Below are 23,785 nucleotides of genomic sequence, written 5' to 3'. Positions count from 1 at the left end.
TGTTTTCACTCTAAATTGATGACTTAGGGATTGGAAAAACAATATGACCTGATGTCATACATACTTATTGAGCCAAGTATGCCAACCCCCTTCAAAGAACCTGTTTAGTGCTGGTGACTTGTGTTTTTTCTAAGGTACTTTTAAATGTGCTGAGCTGAGAATAGGTTTTGATGGTAATTTGAAAGTTGTATGGTAATCTGAGGTAGTAGGCACTGGGGGACTTTGCGAGTTTGAATTCCAGCTCTGCTCACAGACTAATTGACCTTGGGAAAGCTACTTCACGACTTCATTCCTCAAGAGATGAGGATAATGTTAGCAGTATCTCCCCACTGGGCTCCTATGAGACCTAGATGATGTACTTGGCGTGGGGAGAAGTACTGGGTATCACTAATAATAATACTTGAAAGGACATGGGTTTGCACTGTGCTTGGGTGTGCCTCCGTAAATGCCCTGGATTCACAGACTCACTTGCTTGTATGGGTCATTCAGCAATTGCTTGGGTGAAATAACAGAGTCCTTATGAAGGGGCGCTTCCCTCCCTGGGTCGTTTTGGATGTGGTCCAAGCAGGGATCGCCACGCTGGAGCTTTCTCAGGGGTTCTCCTAAATCTCTTCCTAGATTCCTCTCCCTGCCCAGGTGACTTTTGCATATTGATCACAGTCAGATTTGATTTTGATAGAATAAGAGGTCATGATCTGTTTGGGCCTGCATGCATGCATGCTGCATGCTAATACATCCATGCTAAGTCGCTTCAGTTGTGTTAGAGTCTTTGTTAGACCCTATGGATTTTAGCCTGCAAGGCTCCTCTATACATGGAATTCTCCAGGCAAGAATACTGGAGTGGGTTGCCATGCCCTCCTCCAGGGGATCCTTTTGACCCTGGATCGAGCAGGTGGGTTCTTTACCACTAGCGCCACCTGGGAAGCAATCACATCCTGTATCCTTAGCCTACTTTCTTTTTCTTCATAGCACATAGGTGGCAGCCAGTTCTTAGCACCAATCAATTGTGTTCCTATGGAACTGGGATCTCAGCGCTGCCAGATCCTTTATTTACCAAAAGATGTCACTGTGCAGGCTTTTTTTTTTTTTTTAATTGCAAAATGTTCCAATTCTTAAAGAGCAGCTACAAATTCATGCCTTTGCAGAAAGAGGGGGCTGACCATGTAAAACATTCCAGGACTACTCCCTGGCTGTCAGTTTTCGGCCTCTGCCTTTATTCTCCTGACTGTGGCCTTCTACAGATAGGGAAACTGAGACCTGTGTAGGACAAAGGACTGTTTTCTCAAAGTGACCCAAGCCCCAGCATTTCCTTGTGTGAGGGGGCAGGGTACGGTTAGGAGGAAAGGGGATAGGAAGAGGCCTGTGGGACCGCCCCCCACCCCACAACAAGCATCTCCAAGGTCCCCTCATTTCCTAGTCCTACTCAACTGGGCCTCTATGTGTGTTACCCACTCAGTCGTGTCTGACTCTTTGTGATCCCATTGAGTGTAGCCCTCCAGGCTCCTCTGCCCATGGAATTCTCTAGGTGATAATACTGGAGTGGGTAGCCATACCCTTCTCCAGGGGATCTTCCCAATCCAGGGATCGAACCCGGGTCTCCAGCATTGCAGGTATACCATCTGAGCCACAAGGGAAGCCACAGTTTGGGCCTGTTTATTATGATTATTCAATGAGTTCAAGTGATGCTTTGCAGTTTGAGGATTCTGGAAGAAAAGCATTGAAGGTCATATCCCAAATATGGTTTTCTTCTTTGGTTTTCACTTTATTAAATTTCACTTTATAAAATTTTCACTTTAAAAATTTATAATTTTTCATCATTTGAAGGGGTTCCTCCATTATCTTTAACTTTTAAATTATCTATTTGAAAATCTTTGGCTAAGGATAAAAACAACAGAAAAATTGGCTAAGAGATTGTTTGAAAGGAAAAACTTGTTTCAAGTTCCTTTAGAAACAAGTGTTTACAGGCAATGGGTTTTCTGACTCCTGATGTAGTTTTTCATAGTAGCTGTAGCAGGCAATACAATTGGTCACATTTGGGGTAATGACATTTCATTTATTTAAAAATATTTTGTAATTTGGGCTTTTTTTTTCTTATTAAATCATTTTAAATAAGTGGTACTGAAGTTTTACCAGCACATAATTTAAGGTATTTTTACAGTTGTTACTATCTTTTCTAACACTTTTTAAAGCAGTGTTTATCATTGGATCTAAAAGGTAGATCCAATGATAAACAGGTATCAGGCTAATAGGTATTGGTTTCCAACCGTGTGCCAAGCACTATTTTAAGTGCTTTGTGGTTCTTTTAACAGTCTATGAGGCAGATGCTAATATTGCTCCCATTGGAAAGGTTAGGAAACTGAGGAACAGAATGATGAGGGGCTTGTTCCAAGTTACCTAGCTAATGAGGGGGAATGCCAGGATTTGAATTCAGGTAGACTAACTCTGGGGGGCTTCCCAGGTGGCTCAATGGGTAAAGAATCTGCCTGCAACATAGGAGATATAGGTTCAATTCTGAGTCCAGAAGATCCCCTGGAGGAGGGCATGGCAACCCACTCAAGTATTCTTACCGGGGAAATTCCATGGACAGAGGAGCCTGGTGGGTTATAGCCCGTAAGATAGCAAAAAGTCAGACGTGACTGAAGTGACTGAGCACACACACAGGCTAACTCTGAGAGTTAGTGCTTGAAAGAGCTAGTGGGCTTGGGCTGGGCCCTTGAGGAGGGTCAGGACTGGAGTGAGGCTAGCCAGGTGGCGAGGTCACCCTCAGGGCTGTGCAAAGGCCCAGTGGTCACTCCTACAAGCACTAGCAAGTGAGCAGAGATTATTGTTGTCCAGATGCAGAATAGTAAGGTTAATTGAAGTCACAGGAGAGGCTTTATCCCAGTCAACACCGCACCCCCTGACCTGTCTCCCTCAGTAATTCATGCTGCTCACAAAGTCCTTGCCAATCTTGACAGTACGTGGCACTGTAGTGAACTTGACACTCGCTTTCTAAATTTCACCTTATGAAACAGAAATTGCATCCAGTATGTATCCGTTGCTAATTAGCTATTGAAAACCCAGAGTGTGTTTGCCTTTTCTCCATTGTACCTGAAGATGGATTTGTTGACTTTGATCATTCTTTTTTTTTTTTTTTAATTCTGAAGTGAATTTTCTTGTTGCTCTGAATCTGGAGCACTTCCTATTCATATGAAGCAGTTGCTTGGGCTTCCCTGGTAGCTTAGCTGGTAAAGGATCTTCTGCAATGCAGGAGACCCCGGTTTGATTCCTGGGTTGGGAAGTTCCCCTGGAGAAGGGATAGGCTACCCACTCCAGTATTTTTGGGCTTCTCTAGTGGTTCAGATGGTAAAGAGTCTGCCTGCAGTGCTGGAGACCTGGGTTCGATCCCTGGGTTGGGAAGATCCCCTGAAAGAGGGCATGGCAACCCACTCCAGTATTCTTGCCTGGAGAATCCCCATGGACAGAGGAGTCTGGCAGGCTACAGTCCATGGGGTCACAAAGAGTTGTACATGGCTGAGCAACTAAGCACAGTTCTCCAGTGAGGATACGTGAAGGTAGAGAAACCACTTCAGTGAAGATGCAGGTCGGGGATGTGAAGGGAAGGTTTGCTTGAGAACACATCCTGCCACCTCCATGGAGAGGGTCTGGACTTTGGGACAAGGTGTTGGAGATGGCTGAGCGGTTTCTTGCCTCAGAGACACAAGACAGAGCAGCATCTGAGCCGCACGGTCATGTTGCTGCTCCTGTCCCTGAATGTCCTGTCCGCAGCCAGTGTCTGAGACGGACTGCCAAGGGCACATGCTAATTTTCCAGTCATTTGGTCAAGTCCCATCTCATATACCACAGACCCCGGGGCCTGTGTTTACTGAATCAAAAATCTCTGCTCAAGCATAAACTAATGAACAGACAATTCTCTCTTCTTTTAACATTTTTACTGTGTTTTGGAGGAAGAAGGGCAAAGCCTCTTTTGTGTTGGTTTGCCACCCTTCCATCTCTTTCTACTAGTTCTCATCCTATAGTAATTAGTCTTGCTGAACTGATAAATAAAATGTAGATTAGATTGCTTTATGGATTAGAATTCAGCTTCAGGTAAGCTCACACAATTTCTCTGAAGACCCTGGAGCTGGGTGGGAAGCACAGAGGTGCTAGCACTATTTGGACTTTCGGGGGAGTTCTAGGTTTTTAACATGAACTATGAATCCTGAACTAAGATAGTCTATTTCCCAGATGGCTCAGTGGGTAAAGAATTCACCTGCAATGCAGGAGATGCAGGAGACTTGGGTTCAATCTCTGGGTCAGGAAGATTCCCTGGAGGAGGAAATGGCAACCTACTCCAGTATTCTTGCCTGAAAACTCCTATGTGTCCATGCCTGCCAGAGGAGCCTGGCAGGCTACCATCCATGGGGTCGCAAAGAGTCAGACACGGTAGGTATTGCTGAGTAGTAATAATAGATAATCTATGAGGGTGCTTCAGGATATTCAGATATTACACTCTGAGGAAATATTTCTCTCTGCATTTACCTAGGCTCCTGGATTAGGGGGAGGCCAACTACCTCTCTATGGCCCTCTTGCTCTAAATACTGTTGAGTTTAATGCTGGTGAGCTCCTTTGTCCCTTCAACCCTAGAGGTGGGAAAAACTTCCCTCTGTGGTCAGTCTCCATGACTTGCCACCTCTTGTTTGTCCCTTTAACCTACGCAAATGTCTCTACATCATCCCTATATTTCTTCATGTGAAATCACCTGGGGTGAATTTTTTTTCTGTAACACCACCCCACTGAGATCTATATATGAAAGTGAAAAGTGGAAGTGAAAGTCACTCAATTGTGTCTGATTCTTTGAGACCCTGTGGACTGTAGCTTGCCAGGTTCCTCTGTCCGTGGAATTCTCCAGGCCAGAATACTGGAGTGGGTAGCCTTTCCTTTCTCCAGGGGATTTACCCAACCCAGGGATCGAACCCAGATCTCCCACATTGCAGGCAGATTCTTTACCATCTGAGCCACCAGGGAACTATCAGTAAATTCTTTAATACATTTTCTTGTTTTATCCTAGCCAGATCCTATTCAAAATCTGGTAAGTATTAATCGTCAATTATAGATCAGACATGAGCCAGGCACTGGGAAGATACCACATTTAGCAAAACAGACGTCCTCTTTGACCTCCTGGGCCCTGGTTATACAGTTAGAGTGTCTGCAATGTTGACACTGTTATCATGCATACTTTGCAAGAGGGAAAAAAGACTTGAAAAGTTAACTTGTCCAAGGTTCCACTAATGAGATCTGTCTGCCTAGGAATTCATGCTTCTGGCCCTCACTCTCTGAGGACAGTGCTCTTTTGTTCTCTTGAGGGACCCCCGGCTGCAAACTCTGAGAGAGCCGTGAGACCTCTGCTCTTCACCTTGGTGGTGCTAATTCTTTTTGACCCACTATAAATTTGTGAAAGGTGTCCCAGCTCTTGGTACCTATTTTGTCTCTCTTTTTTCTTTTCCTTCTTCTTTTTTCTTTTCCTCTGGCTGCCTCTCCACCAACATAAACACACACAGCTATGCTTTATCTATTCTTTAATTTTAACAGTTAAATTTTAAATTTACAATTGGTTGGGTGGAATACGTATTTGAAAAGTGAGATGGTATGTGAGTGAGAAAGAGGAAGGAAGGAAAGACGTAATAATTCTCTCTCTCACACACACACGGAAAAGGAATATTGCATATGTTAAGCTTTGTTTGATTAAATTAGAAGTTAATTCCAGCACATTATACTATTATCACCTCCCCACTGCTCACTGGGATTTAATGCTCCTTTAGAAAACTTTCTGTATTGTATTTTTTGCTTTTTGTTTTTACTTCCTTATAAATAGCAAAAAGTTTTGCTGAAAAGTTATTACAAATCCCAAAAGGTTGGTGTTCCATTCTGAGCTCCAAGATATAAGGATTGAGTGGATTCAAACTTGGCCAACTTTCTGACTTGGCAAGTGCTTCCATCCTTATTTATGACAGCTTGGAAACTTCCATTTTCCAGGGCTTATAAGCAATGTTGCTGATTTTGCCTTCCTTTTCTATTTTGCTGTGAATTATGAAATAACCAGCCTGAAGGTTAAAACATTAACCCTCTTAGCAGCCTAAGTGTGTGTGTCTGTATGTCTGGCTGTGTTCTTTCTTTCCTTGGTTGTCAGCCACATTTACATTTTCATGCAGGCAGTGAACTTCCCTTTTCTGCCTTTCCACAAAATGACAGTCGGAAATGCTGAGGTCTGGGGTATGGAGAATGATAGGCTTGTGGTCTCTATTGTGGCCACAAAGGACTTCTTGGTCAGCTGTTCTCCAAGAGACTATATCTCATCCTCAAATGGCAATTTAAGGGCTGGGACTCCAGAGCAAGACAGGTAATCAGGAAAGTCTCAGGGAGTTTTTCTGAGAGGTATGAGTTGGTTGTGTTCTGGGGATCTCCCTGCCCATTTTCTCAGTAGAAAATTGTCAGAATGGAGGAACTACTGAGAAGCTGTCTTCCCTTCCTTCTTTTTATCTTAACTCCATATCCAGTTCCTTGAATACTCATCAAGTACTATTTACTTTGGATTCCTGTAATGTCACAAAAGTTGGGAGCCTCTGATTATTGGGTAGAGGATACAGATTTTTCAGAATATAGGCAGGAGGAATTTTTGAACGCAGAATATGTCCTTGGAGAAGCGGGTGCCAAGTGGGGATTAAAGCTGCAAGGATTTTTTTTAATCAGGAAAAATGCTTGTGTGAGAGCAAATGGAGAAGAAGCTGGAGAAGGCTGCGGGGGGAGCATCAGACTGCCTAGCAAGCAGTGCTTTGAAGGGATAGGGGTGGAAAGAAAGCCTGGGTGAAGCACCCCAGATTGCCACTCTCTCTAAGCAGGTGTTGGCAGAGCTTTGGGGTAGATTTGGGGGATTTGAGACTGCTTGATGTCTGTGAGCTACAGAGGGCCATCTGAGGAGTTCTTTGTCTTCTGGGATGTGTCTACCTTACAACTCTGGACCAGGCTCAGTCATTGGTGCGGAGCAGCCCACAGGAGCATGGACTTTATGCAAATGAAAGGGTGGATTTCAGAGCACTGACGGATTTCAGGGTGTAGCTTGATCACTTTTGCTGCCTGACACTGAGGGTCCACAGGGTGCTCTCATACAATGGGAGCAGTCTTATCTGACCTCCGCCATGTGATGTACAGGATGATTTCACTTCCCATCTCTCTGTAAAGCATAGTGCCCATCTGACAGTGCCCTGCACACCCCTGGCTGGACCACTGGGCTCCAGAGTTGAAGGGAACATTTAGTTCTTTAAATGACCTACTACCAGTTATATTGGTTTAAAGGGCTTCAACCATACCATATTTCTTTTTCAGAAGTGCAGACTGGGCAAGTCAACATTTTGAAATGTTTAAAATGTCATTTTTGAGCTGTAGCCATCCTTTTATTTATGGCAACATAAAACGACATCTGAAGCTAAGACCTGTTTTTGCTTTTCTTGCCTACCTCCCCAAACTACCAGTGACTTGATTTCACTTCATTTTGTGTTCCCTGTCAAACAAATGTCCTGTGGTGGCAGCTCTCCTCATCGATTCAGCTCCTTTTGGAAGAGTGTTTATGGAAGTACCTTGCCAGGCATGAGCAAAGAGCTGGAATGGAGCAGAGCGAGGCGTCCTCTTACACAATTCTTCACCCCAGCCTCGAGTTGAATTGTTTTCAAGAAAAATCCTTGTTCAGATTTGACAGACTTTACTGAATGCTTTCTATGGGTTACACCATAGATTGCCAACTCCACTGACTCAGGAGACCAGATGGGTCATGGGAATGAGTAGGTGGAGTGGCCCCGTGCACGGGCAGAGCTAGCCCACCCCAGCTAGTGTTGCTCTGCAGGAATTCAGGCTCACGGTTGTCAAACCTGGTTTTTCAAGGCAAGGGAAGATCTGGAGTTTTGTGTGAAATCTCCCAATTTTTAAATGTTGGCAAGGCTCTTCACATTTTTTAAAGTCTCCGCAAGCCAAACAAAACACGTCTTTTTGCCAGATTTTTCCTGTTGTGACCCTTGTGCTGAATATTCTGTTTGCTGCTTTTAAGATCTGTTCCTCCACAATGGCCTTGAACAGATACTGGTCTTTCAGTTGAGTTTCCTGGAAGCCGACTCTGCCTTGGGGATTCCCGTGGGAGTGATTGATTAGGGGTGAGTCTCCGGGCTGCCCAGGGGAGGAGTGGAGAAGGCAGGACAGGATAGGGGGCTCCCGGGAGAGGGTTTCAGACAAAGCCTTGTGGGGGGGAGCCCCTGAGTGTAAGTTGTCCCCCAGAGATTTGGAAGTTAGGCTTTCATATTCATGTACCCCTGATCACTAGCTGAGAGTCCCAACAGACAAAAGTGGGTTCCAGCAGCTCAAGGGTGGCCCTCCAGCAAAGAGACACAAGTGCTGGCTGTTGCCTAGGCTGGGCACACGACAGCCATGCCATCACATCCCACCACAGGGAGCTATGACTTTGCCCACTGAGCCCACAGGTAAAAAGAAGCAGAATTCCAGCCTGGATCTTCTGCCTGCTCCAGTCCAGTCCCCTGCTTGTTGATTCTTTTTCCAGATGCTTGTTACAGAGATCGGGATGCTGAGTTGGGAGTATCTTAGATCCTGACTACTTGGTGTGTTGGCCCCAGACTCCCAGCTGGTCTCTTCCTCTCGGGTTACTTGGAGGGAGGACAGCATGGCTCTTTGGAGAAGGCAGGGACAGGTCAGTAGAAACTCAGAAGATGCTGTGAACCAGCGACTCCCTAGACAGTTCTGAGAGGGCTCGCTTGAGCCAGGAGCTCCCAGCTCCAAGTTTTTTCACACTAGGTTTGATGCTTCATATATGAGATGTCGGCAGTGTTTGGGGTGCTCTGTACCCTAGTACTGAGTTCTGGGCTTATAAGACACATCTTGCCTGATTCAAACCTAGAATATTCTATTTCCTTTGGAGAATTGAAAACTGTTCATGTGTTTAATTAAAGATATACCCTCTAAACTCCAAGCAGCTACCCTTGAAGGGAATCCATTGGAGGCAGGGAGAAAGGCAGAAGCTGTAGTACCATCTGCTAACCAGACATCGCTGGAGTCTGAGGGACCCAGAGGCAAGGAAAGATCAGATTTTTTTTTTAACCTGCGTCTACCACGTAGGCCCATGCAGACCTTGCCCTGTGCCCTCTACTGTGGTCAATGGCTGGCTCTTCCTTCCCAACTTCCTGGTGAGCCAGGACAACTTCCTTGGCCCCACCCTTTGAAGGCCGTCCTGAAATCAAGCCAGGTCTTGTGCTTTCAAACCTGCTCCGTGTTTGTCACTCCCATCACCCCTGCCTCCCATAGGGCCCTTGAGAGGAGCAAATGGGTGTTCTCACCCTCTTGCTTTCATCCCTGAGTGCACCATTTTCCTCCCAAAATGCAGACTTGTGCTGGTTGGTCCTGTACTCACATACCTCTAGGGACTCACACAGCTAAGTTGATCAAAACCACACTCCTTAAAAGGTAATTCTCTCTGCACTCTGTTTTTACAGCCATCCCCTCCCCATCTATTACCTCTGTTCCTCTTTCCCAAGATGCTCACTCCAGCTGGTTGGAGCCTCTTTCTCCCACCACCTGTATTTTCAACTGTTGAGTCCTCCCACTTATTATCTGGGTGAACTTGAACTTGGCATTTGTTTCTCAGAGTCTCAGATTTCCCCTCAAGAAAATGATGGAAGTAAATGTCTAGCTGGTGGGGTGACTGGGAGAAATACACGGGAAATTTATTGCAGGTCATCAGGACAGCGTTTGACCTATTGCAGGTGCTCAGTAAATAATACCATTGTTGGTGGCTCAGCAGTAAAGAGTCTTCCTGTAATGCAGGAGATTCAGGTTCAATCCCTGTGTCGAGAAGATTGCCTGGAGAAGGAATGGCAAACCACTCCAGTACTTTTGCCTGGAGAATTCCATGGATAGAGGAACCTGGTGGGCTACAGTCCAAGGGGTCACAAAAGAGTCGGACTTAGTGACTAAAACAACAACATGATGATTATCCTCACTCTTGTCCTTTTTCAAGACCCAGCATAGATTCCCTTCTTTCTCCCAGAAGCTTCCCCAGACAGCTCACACAGAATTCATGCCTCCTATAGAATCTGCCTGTAATGTGGGAGACCTGGGTTCTATCCCTGGGTTGGGAAGATCCCCTGGAGAAGGGAACAGCTACCCACTTCAGTATTCTATCCTGGATAATTCCACGGACTGTATAGTCCATGGGGTCAAAAAGAGTCAGACACGACTGAGCGATTTTCATGTCACTTCACTTCATCCTCATATAGTAGTATCAAGCCTTATTTGATCTGGTCTGAGAGGAACCAGAGATCAAATTGCCAACATCTGCTGGATCATGGAAAAGCCAAGAGAATTCCAGAAAAACATCTATTTCTGCTTTATTGACTATGCCAAAGCCTTTGACTGTGTGGATCACAATCAACTGTGGAAAATTCTGAAAGAGATGGGAATACCAGACCACCTGACCTGCCTCTTGAGAAACCTATATGCAGGTCAGGAAGCAACAGTTAGAACTGGACATGGAACAACAGACTGGTTCCAAATAGGAAAAGGAGTACGTCAAGGCTGTATATTGTCACCCTGCTTATTTAACTTATATGCAGAGTACATTATGAGAAATGCTGGGCTGGAAGAAACACAAGCTGGAATCAAGATTGCTGGGAGAAATCTCAATCACCTCAGAAATGCAGATGACACGACCCTTATGGCAGAAAGTGAAGAGGAACCAAAGAGCCCCTTGATGAAAGTGAAAGAGGAGAGTGAAAAAGTTGGCTTAAAGCTCAGCATTCAGAAAACGAAGATCATGGCATCTGGTCCCATCACTTCATGGGAAATAGATGGGGAAACAGTGGAAACAGTGTCAGACTTTATTTTTGGGGGGCTCCCAAATCACTGCGGATGGTGATTGCAGCCATGAAATTAAAAGATGCTTACTCCTTGGAAGGAAAGTTATGACCAACCTAGATAGCATATTCAAAAGCAGAGACATTACTTTGCCAACAAAGGTCCGTCTAGTCAAGGCTATGCTTTTTCCAGTAGTCATGTATGGATGTGAGAGTTGGACTGTGAAGAAAGCTGAGCGCCAAAGAATTGATGCTTTTGAACTGTGGTGTTGGAGAAGACTCTTGAGAGTCCCTTGGACTGCAAGGAGATCCAACCAGTCCATTCTAAAGGAGATTAGTCCTGGGTGTTCATTGGAAGGACTGATGCTAAAGCTGAAACTCCAGTACTTTGGCCACCTCATGAGAAGAGTTAACTCATCGGAAAAGACTCTGATGCTGGGAGGGATTGGGGGCAGGAGGAGAAGGGGACGACAGAGGATGAGATGATTGGATGGCATCACCGACTCAATGGACATGAGTTTGAGCAAACTCCGGGAGTTGGTGATGGACAGGGAGGCCTGGCGTGCTACGATTCATGGGGTCGTGAAGAGTCGGACATGAATGAGCAACTGAACTGAACCGAACTGAGAGCATGGGTCCTCTTTTGCTGCATTAAGTTGAATTTCTCCAAAGCCCTGGACCACATACCATTCCTGACAGAGGTACTCGCTGTGCTTTCAAAGAAGCAAAGGAAGTATATGTAACTCTCAACTGAGTTCACTTTTGTTGAGGTTTGAGCTAGTTTCTGGATACAACTGTGTGGGACCTCAGGCTGAAAGGCATCATCAAAGATAGGGAACTTCTGAGGTAAAGATGACCAGTAAAGTTTTAGGATCCCAAATGTAGCATAATCCTCACCATGAACAGTACAGACAGAGTTTCCTGGGGGATCTTCTCCGGTCCTGTGGACCAGGAATATTTTAACGCATTAGTTTTCTATGGCTGCTCCAACAAATTACCATGACCTCAGTGGCTTCCAACAACAGAAATGCATTCTGTCATCACTGTGGAGACCAGAAGTCTGAAGTGGAAGTGTGGCGGGCTTGGTTTCTCCTAGTGGATCAGAGGGCAAGTTGGTTCCCTGCCTCTATTCCAGCCTCTGGTGGTTGCTGACAAGTCTTGGGGTCCTGTGGCTTATAGATGCTTCACTCCGATCTCTGTCTTCACAAAGCCTTCTTCTCCCTGTATCTCTGTGTCTTCTCTTCCTCTCAAAGGAATAATGGTCACTGGATTCCAAACCTACCCTGCATCCAGGATGATATTTTTAGATCCTTAATTAACTTGCAAAGATTTTCCCAAATAAGGTCACGTTCCCATGCTCTAGGAATTAGAATTGAAAATATTTTTGGAGGTGACTATTGAACCCACTCCTCTTGAGAACAGAGTTTAGCTGAGAGGTTGATAGCATAAAGGATTGCACACAGTGTGGCTGCCAAGCACACCTAAGCTCAAATTCCTATTCTACCCATGCTGTGGACTCAGGTCTCAGCTTCCTTTTCTACAAAATAGGGAAAAGAATTTCAAACACAGAGGTTGAGGATTACTTTATATACATGCTGCTGCTGCTAAGTCGCTTCAGTCGTGTCCGACTCTGTGCAACCCCATAGACGGCAGCCCACCAGGCTCCCCTGTCCCTGGGATTCTCCAGGCAAGAACACTGGAGTGGGTTGCCATTTCCTTTTCCAATGCATAAAAGTGAAAAGTGAAAGTGAAGTCGCTCAGTCATGTCCTACTCTTCGCGACCTCATGGACTGCAGCCTACCAGGCTCCTCTGTCCATGGGATTTTCCAGGCAAGAGTACTGGAGTGGGGTGCCATTGCCTTCTCCATTACATACATACATATGTGTGTGTGTGTATATATATATATATATATATATATATATATATATATATATGGCACATAGTAGATTTACAATATATTTTTTCTTTATAGTGATTTCTACTACTCATTCATTCATTTAATAAAAATTTAAATCTCTGGCCATCAAGGTTAAAGAGACATATCACATGGCCAGTAACACTTAGAAGTAGTTCAGTGTTTGTTGAATGAACAAATGAATGATCAAATCTACCAGGATTACTTGCTCTGTTCCAAGCACTAAAGGAGGTTTGTGGCAAGTCTCTTAGTTTTGCTTCCTGCCTGCAGGAAGAAAGTTGATGCCAAACATACACGGGAAGCTTGTTTTGGATGATTTAAGTCCTTAAAGAATATTACTGCATTGTCATTTTGCTTCAGTGGCCTGCACATGTGGCCATGAGAGTGGGTTCTGTGGGGAATTCCTGTCATGATGTCCCAATTAAATAAAAATCTACAGTGCAAAGTGGAAAACTCAGATGACTTTAGGGGCTAGGCAGGTAGTACCCTGGGTAAAGGACCTCAGGAGAGTCTTATGTAGAGAGGGACAATGGCAGCTGCTGTCCACTCATCCATTCAAACTTGCCTGAGCACCTTTTACATCTCTTACATTCCCTACACTGTTCTTGTTGCTCAGGACAAGGACCAAATGAGGAGAATTCCTGTCCTCATGGAGTTTATGCTTTCTATCCCAGCTCCGCTCACCAGCCACACAGAAATCCAGGCCTGTTGCTGCCAAATCATCTGCTTTTTAAAGAGAAGAAGTCAGAATGTTATGTCCAATCTCCTGATTTTTAAATGTTGGCAAACACTGTACATTTTTAAAAAGAACACTGTGCAGGCCAGAGAGAACTTCTCTCTGGACTCAGTTTGGCCTCAGGCTGCCAATTTGTGACCCTTGGAATGGAGTCTCATGACCTTTAACTTGAGAAGCATTTTTCCAGTGTCTGATTTTAAGCTAACTCTCATTTTTTCTGACCTCATTAGAAGTTACTGCTTGTTATCGTGTCCTCCTGGATTGAATGATTCTTAGGTGCTTCATCCCATGTTTCCCGATGAGGTTAACTTCCATCTATCAGCTTTTCTTTTCGAATTCCATCTCCAAATCTTTACTTTTTGGAGTTCTCTCAAGCTTCCAGAAAGCTCTCAGCACTGTCATCTGGATCTGAGTGTTTCTTCTCTGGAGGATCAGGATCTAGCACAAACTCTTCATTAAACTGCTTATGGACTAGTCTACTTTTAAGCCTCTCTTTCTGACTCTGCCATCCCAATTTTCACAGCCTCTGTGTTGCATTGACTCCCAACCTTAGGTGTGATATTAATTTCTCTCAGAGGGACATGGGTTTAATAGATTTTTTTAATTAACATTTTGTAAAATTGGAGCTGTCATGGTTTATGGCAGACTGATACAAATGTCTATAATTACATTTTTGGCACTACCGCTTGGGAATAGTCTAGAAATATTTGTTTTAACCCCTTCCTAAAGCGTTCTGATTTATGGGCAGGCCTCTCTATGTACACCTCTAACAGGCTCGGTTGTCATGGCAACCCAGAAAATCATTTGTCAAAAAGCTATAACTTTGTTCTGTGTTGAAGCTAAAAATTTATCTTTTAGGATTTATTCTTATGACAGGAAAATTTTGCGTTTCCATAGATTTGCTTCTTCTCCTTCATTCTGCTTGTGGTTAGAGAGATTCAGGCTTCAGGAGAAGATTTTCTAGAGAATAAGACAAATCCCCCACCTTCCATCCTCCCCTCCAAACACATGAATTCTCTTACCTGTTCCAAAAAGAACTCAAAAGACTCAGTAGTAACCCCCTAGTAAAAGATTTATCCTTCTTGAGTTTCTCATTCAGTAAGTTTTTGTTTCTTGAAAAAAAAATGAAATTTTTTTTATCGGTTAACTTTTGTTTTTGGCTAGTAAAATTCAAAGAAAGGGAAGGAAAAAAATGTCTGTCAGTCTCTTCAACAAGCTGGGGCAGAATGAAATTTATATCACCAGTAGTTCAGGGATTGTGGACTCATTGCCTGTTACGGGGTCCAGGCAAATACATCAATCTGTGCAGTGGACTCCTGGCCACACTGCATGCCCTGCCTAAAGGGTGTCACTTTTCCACTTCTGCTGACAGGTTGTGGATCATTCTGTAGGGCTGTCCATTTTATTTTAGTTTTTTTTTTTTTTTTTTAAGAAAAACCAGAAATCAGTATTTCTTACATGAAATTTCCGGATTTTAAAACACTGGCAGATCATGTAGAATATTTATTAAACAATGCAGTAGTCAAACTAAGCACATCTGGGGACAAATTTCCTCCACAGACTCCTGGATGCTATTTCTGCCCTATGCAAGCTACCCAGCGGTTTAGCATGGCTTTGCTTCTTCCGAATGGAAAAACCAAGCCGATTTTACTCTCAAGTTCTTCTTAGAATCAGATTTGTTAAATCATCTTGTGGTTGGTCTCTGTGGCTTGGGTAGGTTTCAGGATCCAGATCAAGTGTGAGAGGAGGCTGTGACGGGGGTGCATCTCAAAGACCCACACGCGCTCCTCTCTGACATTCCAAGATGGATGGTGGGGTCCATCTGATGCCTTCTGGGATTGTTCACGGATTTATGACTCTCTTTTTGCCTTTGATGGATGAGGCAGTTTAATCCTCTTCACTAAGCTCCATATTTTTCTTTTGTACTGGGAACTCCTGGATGGCCATTGCCTTTCCACAAGAGATAGCAAGGACTGTTTTTTTTCTCACTGAATGTGAAGGTGTTGTGGGTCTCATCTATCAATGGGTGACAACACTAATCATTCTTGGGAATGTGCCATCAAAAACATCTGGGGGCAGAGCTGGGCTGTCACTTCTCTAGAATAAGAGTGGTTTAGATCTCCCTCCCTCAGCAGTAGACATTCCGCACCGAGCCCGCTTGCAGTTGGATTTAAGGCATTATGGGATCCATGTCATTTATGTGGAATATGGAAGCACACAGTGGCTCTGGCAGTGGGAGCAGGTTAGGAGACACTTGGTGCGTTCAGACCCCACCGTTGTCTGTTTCTCCACTTTCCCATCCCCATCCTGGGATCACACTCTCTAGGCTCAAGCCTTCCTGAGAGAGAGAGCTCCGATCAGTCCTGGTGCCCTTCACCTCTGTGTACAGGGTCCTACACCTGGAAGGCTCTACACCATCTCATTTCAGCTAAACCAGGAAGGGTTTATGAGTCTTTCCACTTCGGCAGTGTTGGTTAGAAAGGTGATGGGAATAAGTAGCTCATAAAGCTGAAGCAAACTGGGCTTATTATTACTCCCCCTACTCCCTTTCATGCTTTACTGGGTAGCCTGAGGGGCATGTGTGTTGCTGTTGTTTGTTTTTCAGCTTTCTTGAACAGATCTTAGCCTACAAGAGAGAAAGGTCACGCAATAAATAAGAGAGGTTATTGCATGAATGTGCTCTTACCCTATTTCAGGTAGGAGTGGTTTAATATCTGAAGCTTTTTCAAACATCACATAAAATATTTTGAAATTTCTATACAATGAATGAATTAATTCTGATGTCCATATTCTATGTTATGTCCTTTCCCAAGTGATTTTTAAAATCCTTATGCTCTGTTTTTAAAAATTGTATAAATTACAAAGAGATACAAGATTCCTGCTATCCAGAAATATTTTAGTTTCCTCCCCTCAATAACCTATCTCTGTATATAATTGTCGCATTACTGAAATAATGCTATACAGCTGACCTTAGAACAATTCAGGGATTGTTCCAGTGAACAGCCTCCATATAGTTAGCCTTCCATATCTGTGGTTACACATCATTGGGTTCAGCCAACAACGAATTATGAAGCACTATAGCATTGCCTGTTGTAAAAACTTCACACGTAAGTGGACTTATGCAGTCCAACCTCATGCTGTTCAAGGCTCAGTCATGTATAATAATATAAATGGTTTTTATTTTCTATTATATATACTAAAGAGTGTATTAGAAAGATTTCTTCATGGAATTAACACATCTCATAAACATTTTCCATGGCTTCATAATATTTCATCCTGTGAGTAAACCGTAATCCTTCATAATATTTCATCATGTGAGTAAATCCTAATATTTATAATTATTTCTTAATATTGGGCATTTAAATAATTTCCAATTTCTTTTTTAAAAAACACACTGTCATAGACATCTTTGTGCCTAAACCATTGTTCATATCTTTGGGTTTTTCCCCTTAGGATTAATTCACAGACATGTTTCTAAATTGCAAGGTCTTAATATTTTTAAGACTCTTATAGTATTTACTTTCTGGACATATTGGCTAATTTGCAGTCACACCAAAGGCATATAGTATGCTTATGTCTTACATTCTTATTAGCACTGAGTTTTGTTAGTTTTCTCCCCTGATTTTTGCTTTCATGTTTATATGCTGTTTTGTATATGTGTGAGCCTATAGTTAAAAGTGTGTGTTCACATGTGTATACTCATTGCCAGTAAGGAAAGACAATGCATCTGGTCTCCCAGAGTCATAGAGAGGCAACTTACCACGTACTTGAGTGCTAAGTCGCTTCAGTCATATCTGACTCTGTGCGACCCTATGGACAGACTATAGCCCACCATGTTCCTCTGTCCATGGGGTTTTCCAAGTAAGAATATTAGATTGGGTTGCCATTTCCTTCTCCAGGGGATCTTCCTGACCCAAGGATTGATCCTGTGTCTCTTACATTTCCTGCACTGGCATTGGCAGGCAGGTTCTAACCACTAGCACCACCTTGGAAGCCGTACCGTGTACTAGGCAGTACTTTGACAACTCCTGAAATCCTCATAGCATTCCTATGAGATAGGATGGGAGTGGTAGATACTAATCATAGTAGGTACTAATCATAGTAGGTACTACTTTTATCCCCATTTTTCAGAGATGGAACAGAGACTCCAGCTGATTTACTTGAGGTCATAGAGCTAATAAACGTCACAGCCAGAGTTCAATCCAATCCTTCTGTTTCCAGTGTCTACACACAACAATTTCTGGAGAACTTTCAATGACTCTAAGGGGAAAAGGGAGACTTTGGGGATTAGGCCAAGTAACAAAATGTGTGACCAGGAGACACTCGCAAGATGGAAGTAAACTTAGATTCTCACAAGCTCTTCTCTGTGAATGGGAGGGTAGGTATAGGTCCTGGGCTTAAAGGAAGATACACCTCTAAGAAAGCAAATTATTTGAGCTCAAATAAGAAGGTCTTTTACCTTTTCTAATAGAAAATAGAATTTGTAAATTATTCTTCATGGTAACATCCTAATCAACTCCAAAAGATTCAGAAATTTCATTTGTGGTTGTGTCCAGAAAACATTATTTTAAAAATAGAGAGAGGCGTTTTCCTTGCATGCTATTATTCAGAATGTAAATTCAATGAACTCAGATCCTCCTGTGTTCTCCTGTTAACTTTGGTGCTGTCCTTTTAACTGAGAACACAACAGGTTTCATGGATACTTAGTTATGGGCTTGAGATGTTGTAGCAACAATCACAATTTAGTACACAAGCATCTGACACTCACACAATAATGATGGGCATTTTAAAGGGATACAGAGAGATGAGGCATGACTTCAAGAGGTTTATAATCTCACAGGTAATTTTAAGTTTACAAAAGAAATAGAGCAAGATGGAATAAGACACCATTCAAGAGGTTTAAACAATGACAGGGATACTGTGAACAGAAAGACACAATTTCTTGTTTTGTGGAGATCAAGAGAAGGATTCATGGGGAACCGGCATTTCTGCTGACCCTGAAAGGATAGGTAAGATGTAATGGAGGTGATGGGGGACCTGGGGCAACATATCAGAATCAGGCAAATGTGGAAACAGCAAAAGAAGGCCCAGTTGTATCACATGATGAGATAGCTTATGTGTTGAAAATATCACATTGCTGTCCATGGCTCTGGCTTCATGCAAGGATGTGGCGGATTGGCCGCAATCCTTGGTTTTCTTGTTGGAACCATAAAATGATATTAGTAACTGTTCCAGCCCCAAAACAGAGTATGAGCAGCCCCCTTTCCTTTCTTGGGTCCTGTGAAGGCAAGCCTGGGCGGGGCAGGACGTCTCTGGCAGAGAAGTCCACTGCCCTGGCTACAGCAGAGTCAGCTTGTTAAAGTGCCTGCTTGTATGGTGGTTTGGGATGAGGAGGAATCTACATGTTTAAACGTTCCCTGAGGGCTTCTGATGCACTATGAAGCTTGAGAGCCCTTGTTCTGTGAGGCGGTCCTCAGCTCGTACTGTAGGCTAGAATCCCTGGCTGCTAAGATGCTAAGTCACTTCTGCTGCTGCTGCTGCTAAGTCCCTTCAGTCGTGTCCGACTCTGTGCGACCCCATAGACGGTGGACCACCAGGCTCCCCCATCCCTGGGATTCTCCAGACAAGAACACTGGAGTGGGTTGCCATTTCCTTCTCCAGTGCATGAAAGTGAAAAGTGAAAGGGAAGTCGCTCAGTTGTGTCCGACTCTTCACGACCCCATGGTCTGCAGCCTACCAGGCTCCTCTGTCCATGGGATTTTCCAGGCAAGAGTACTGAAGTGGGGTGCCATTGCCTTCTCCAATATGTCACTTCAGTCGTGTCCAACTTTGTGCGACCCCATAGATGGCAGGCCACCAGGCTCCCCCGTCCCTGGGATTCTTCAGGCAAGAACACTGGAGTGGGTTGCCATTTCCTTCTCCAGTGCATGAAAGTGAAAAGTGAAAGGGAAGTCGCTCAGTCATGCCCGACCCTCAGCGACCCCATGGACTGCAGCCTTCCAGGCTCCTCCATCCATGGGATTTTCCAGGCAAGAGTACTGGAGTGGGTTCCCATTGCCTTCTCCGAGAATCCCTGGAGGGCTGTTAAAAATACTTTTGCCTGGGACCCACACCAGATTAAGTCAATGCAAATATCTAGGGATGTGGTTGGGTACCAACTGATTCTAAGGTGAAGCTTGCACTTTTAGCATTTTACATGAAAAAAAGAAAGAGAGAAATGATCATTCCTGTAGATGGTTAAGTGGATGCCCAATCCATTTCTTACCCTCTGTTTGGAAGAGGGTAACTTGACGTTTTAATAGTGACACCCATTGATGAACCAAATCCAGTAACCCACTGGGGTTTCAGTGCAATAGTTCTCTCCTGGGGAACTTTCTTTCTTTCTTTCTTTTTTAATCACAATAAATATTTTATTCAATGTTAATGTAGTCCAGACTTTTCACCAGTGATGGGTAACTTTCATGTCTAAAATTTTTACATTTTGAAACAAGAAGCAATATATAAGCTATTTGCTTTAAAGGCTACCCACCCCAGTGTGGAAACTGTGACAAACTTTTTTTGAGTTTCCCTTGTGGCTCAGCTGGTAAAGAATCCGCCTGCAGTACAGGAGACCTGGGTTCGATCCCTGGGTTGAGAAGATCCCCTGGAGAAGGGAAAGGCTATTCACTCCAGTATTCTGGCCTGGAGATTTCCATGGACTGTATAGTCCATATGGTCGCAAAGAGTCGGACAAGACTGAGCAACTTTCACTTCACTTCACTTCCTGATAATAATTAGAAGAGCCTAATACTGCATCTATATTTAGTAATTATTTCAGTTTCACTTGCTTTATGTTTTCATATGGCTATTATTATCTAGTAATGTGAGTGCCTCATTTGCACAGTCTAAAAGCAAGAAGATATTTCTCTAAAAAACCCACTAATATGTTCACATATATAAATGCCTGACTTGATGGAAAAACATTACTCACGGGGGCATTTTGTACCTTTTTCTCCTTCTGATCTTTTAACAAATTGTTTATATTGCAGTGTGGCCTATTAACAATGTTGTGGTAGTTTCTGGTACACAGCAGAGTGACTCCCCCATACATATACAGGTATCCATTGTCTCCCAAACTCCCCTCCCACCCATGCTGCCACATAACGTTGAGCAGAGTTCTATGTGCTATACAGTAGTTCCTTGTTGGTCACCCATTTTGAATATAGCAGTGTGTACATGGCCATCCCAAAGTCACCTGGGGAACTTTTGAAATTCCATCTGCTTTGACTACCTCTCAGACCAATTAAATAAGGATTTCTGGGGTACAGAACCTTGATGCCAATGTCTTTAAAACACCCCAGGGGATCCCAGGGTGCAAGGAAGGTTGAAAACCACAGACAGGTGAGGATGGGCACAGAGGTGTCTCCTTTGCTTAGTTCTTTTGAGTTTCCCTTTCAGTTGGGCAGCTTGGCTGTAGTCACTGGGGCCATTCTTGCCTGTGATGTTATACTGTCACCTCCCTCAAATTCTAGCTCAGCTGGGAGAAGTTGGTGTTTTCTTATAGAACTTTATAAAACATGGAAGCAGAATCTATCAAGAACCTATCAAAAAGTTGCCATATTTGGAAATGCTTACCCAAAATATTATTTCCTGAATGTCTGAAATGGGAATTTAGCTGGGCATTCCATGTTTATCCAAGCTAAAAAAGTGAAATCAGGTCAAAATAAAATTGTAAATGGAAGGTTTCTGATTCTACGTTGATAACAGGTCTCCAGGCTAGCAGACCCTAGGATGCTCTGGTGCTTGCATCCAGGGTAATCAGGCCTGAGCCCCAAAGGGTTACCACTTCTTCACTGAGTGCTATTTTCTGAGCCTCTGTTCACTGAGCCTCTTTTCACAAGGTGGGAATGACTTTAGAGCCCATTGGGTAACATCAACTCCCAATCACATTTCCCCCTTGATTAGCAAGGTCAACACTTTCCTGGAGCTTCTGGGACTCCTCCAGTTTTCCAGTTCATTTTCCATTTATTTGAGGGAAGTGTTTCATGTGGAACCAAGATAGCAGTTGACCCTACCTTTCCTGATTCAGGTTATTAGGTCTGTCTCCCTGTCAAGCCGTCTGTTAATCCAAAAGTCCACCAATTACAGGTAACAAGAAGGATAACTGTAACACTACATACAAACCATTACTCATGCTCAGGACTGACGTCATGAGTGAATCTGTGTCTTCACACAAGTCCCCTGCCAAAGGGCTGTGTTCTTGGTTTAATGCTCTGCCATCAACATTTTTGAAATTCTTAATGATTTATGAACAAGGAGCCCCCATATTATTTACTACTGGACACTGCTTAGTCTTCTCTTGTGGGTAAGTGGTATTCCTTTGGCAGGGGAAACCTCTAACAACTACTTATGCATTTCTTCCCACTGCTCCAGGCATGCCTGTGTTAAGAAAGACTTGCACAATTCAATCACAGCCATTTTATCAGGGAGTTTGAATTAACTTAGGTATATTTTCAAGAGTAGTTATCTTTTAGAATGGCATTTAATAGTTGTTAACATTCATCAATCAGCAATTATTGAGCACCTGGCCTCCTGCAAGGCATCTCTCCTCTCTTGCCCTGTCATCCTTATCAATCATCACAGTAGACGTATTCAGTGTTCATCTGTGCATGACCCAGCACTGCAAGATGGAGTGTGCTGAGCTATTTCCTGTCGGTGAAACTAGCCTGGCTTTAAAAGGAGCCATTGTTGCCTTTAGAACGGTGGGTTTTTCCACATCAAACAAGGGTGTGTCTGTCAGGTACCAGAACTATGGGATATTTTTTCTGGCATTTGCCACTGTGAGATTCAGATAGAGATAATAATAAGCCCACTAAAATCCACAGATGATGCATTAGGTTGGCTACAAATCAAAGCTGTCCTCCTCCCACATCCTTTGTGATTGTCATATTGTAAAGTCCTTCAAAATCGGCTCTGTCCATGCTGAAGATAGCCGTGCAGATAATGGCAACTAAGGTTGACCTGGGGAGGTCAGATGGTGGGAAACAGTTTCTGAAATCATGTATGTGTAAGTACTTTGAAAAATCTAACGTATAAAAGTCATGTCAGTTATTGTTCTTCCTAGTCATGGCTTATAGAGCTGGCTTCAGGCAATTTTGGAATTGCCTGTGCAGGGGTGGCAAATCCTCATCTAAAATACAACTCAAAACCACTGACAAGATGAAGCAGCTCCAGCAACATAAGAGGGCCCTTGTGGTTGAAGCGTAAGGCAGAATTTAACATCTCATGCCTTGTGTCAAGGCAGAAGGCTGAGTCTCATTCCATCAGGTGGCCATCTTTGAGCAGAAACCATAGAGAAATAAGAGTTCCATACTATTTGAGCAAGTGTCATAGTTCTAATCTTTTGCCAACGTGTTTTGAGTTAGCCTTATGGTGAAGATAATATCGTTAAGATGGGCTGACAGCTTTCAAGAATTTTATTAATAAAAAGGCTACTTTGCAGATATTGAAGGCCAAATAGGTTGATATGAGGCAGAAAAGCATCTCTAGGTACATAGACATGCAAGTCAAGGGCAGCCCTTCCTATGCTCTGCCCTTCTGGTTTTCCCCACAGTTGGTTAAAAAGCATGGCTGGATTGATACTGTTATCTGAGGAAAAGCCCTTCAGGGAACTGAAATATCTTGGGTCAAAGAACATGGTCTTAGACTGAACTGATTTGAGTGGAATGATTATCAAGAACTACCAGGGACTTGGAAGCATGTGAGTTACTGAGGAAAACAGTGTGATGGGTGAGACAAGTCAGTGCCTTCAAGGGACTTCCACCCTTTAGTTTTCTGAGAAAGTCATTATTTCTTTAATTTGTATTGAAATAAGTTCATTTCCAATGTTGTATTAGTTTTAGGTGTACAGCAAAGTGAATCAATTATACATATAAGAATATATATATATATTCCTTTTCAGATTCTTTTCCATTATTGGTAACTATAAGATATTGAATAGAGTTCCCTGTGCTATACAGTAGGTCCTTGTTTATCTGTCTTATATACAGTAGAGTATATATATTAATCATCCCAAACTCCTAATTTATCCCTCCCTCTCTCCCAGGACTTGCGTTCTAATTGAGAGAAGAAATTACACTATTAGATTCTACTCTAATGTAATGTGATTCTTTTCTGACATAATCTAATACTATCACACATTGTACAGGACCACACATTTTTTACCCTGGGAACCAGGTGCTTTAGATTCAGGGATTTCTTAAATTTTA

The 23,785-nt window shown here is 43.3% G+C and overlaps 1 protein-coding gene across 6 annotated transcripts in view; it reads left to right on the top strand.

Annotated features, from left to right (window-relative positions):
* The window catches only part of NTRK2 (neurotrophic receptor tyrosine kinase 2), a 408,028-nt gene that overhangs the window by 173,481 nt on the left and 210,762 nt on the right, over positions 1-23,785 (top strand). The gene's annotated exons all lie outside the window — the stretch shown is intronic.

Source organism: Bos mutus, chromosome 8 (assembly GCF_027580195.1).
Source record: "Bos mutus isolate GX-2022 chromosome 8, NWIPB_WYAK_1.1, whole genome shotgun sequence".
In the NCBI taxonomy this organism is placed as follows: Eukaryota; Metazoa; Chordata; class Mammalia; order Artiodactyla; family Bovidae; genus Bos; species Bos mutus.
This window is presented reverse-complemented; position numbering and strand designations above follow the sequence as displayed.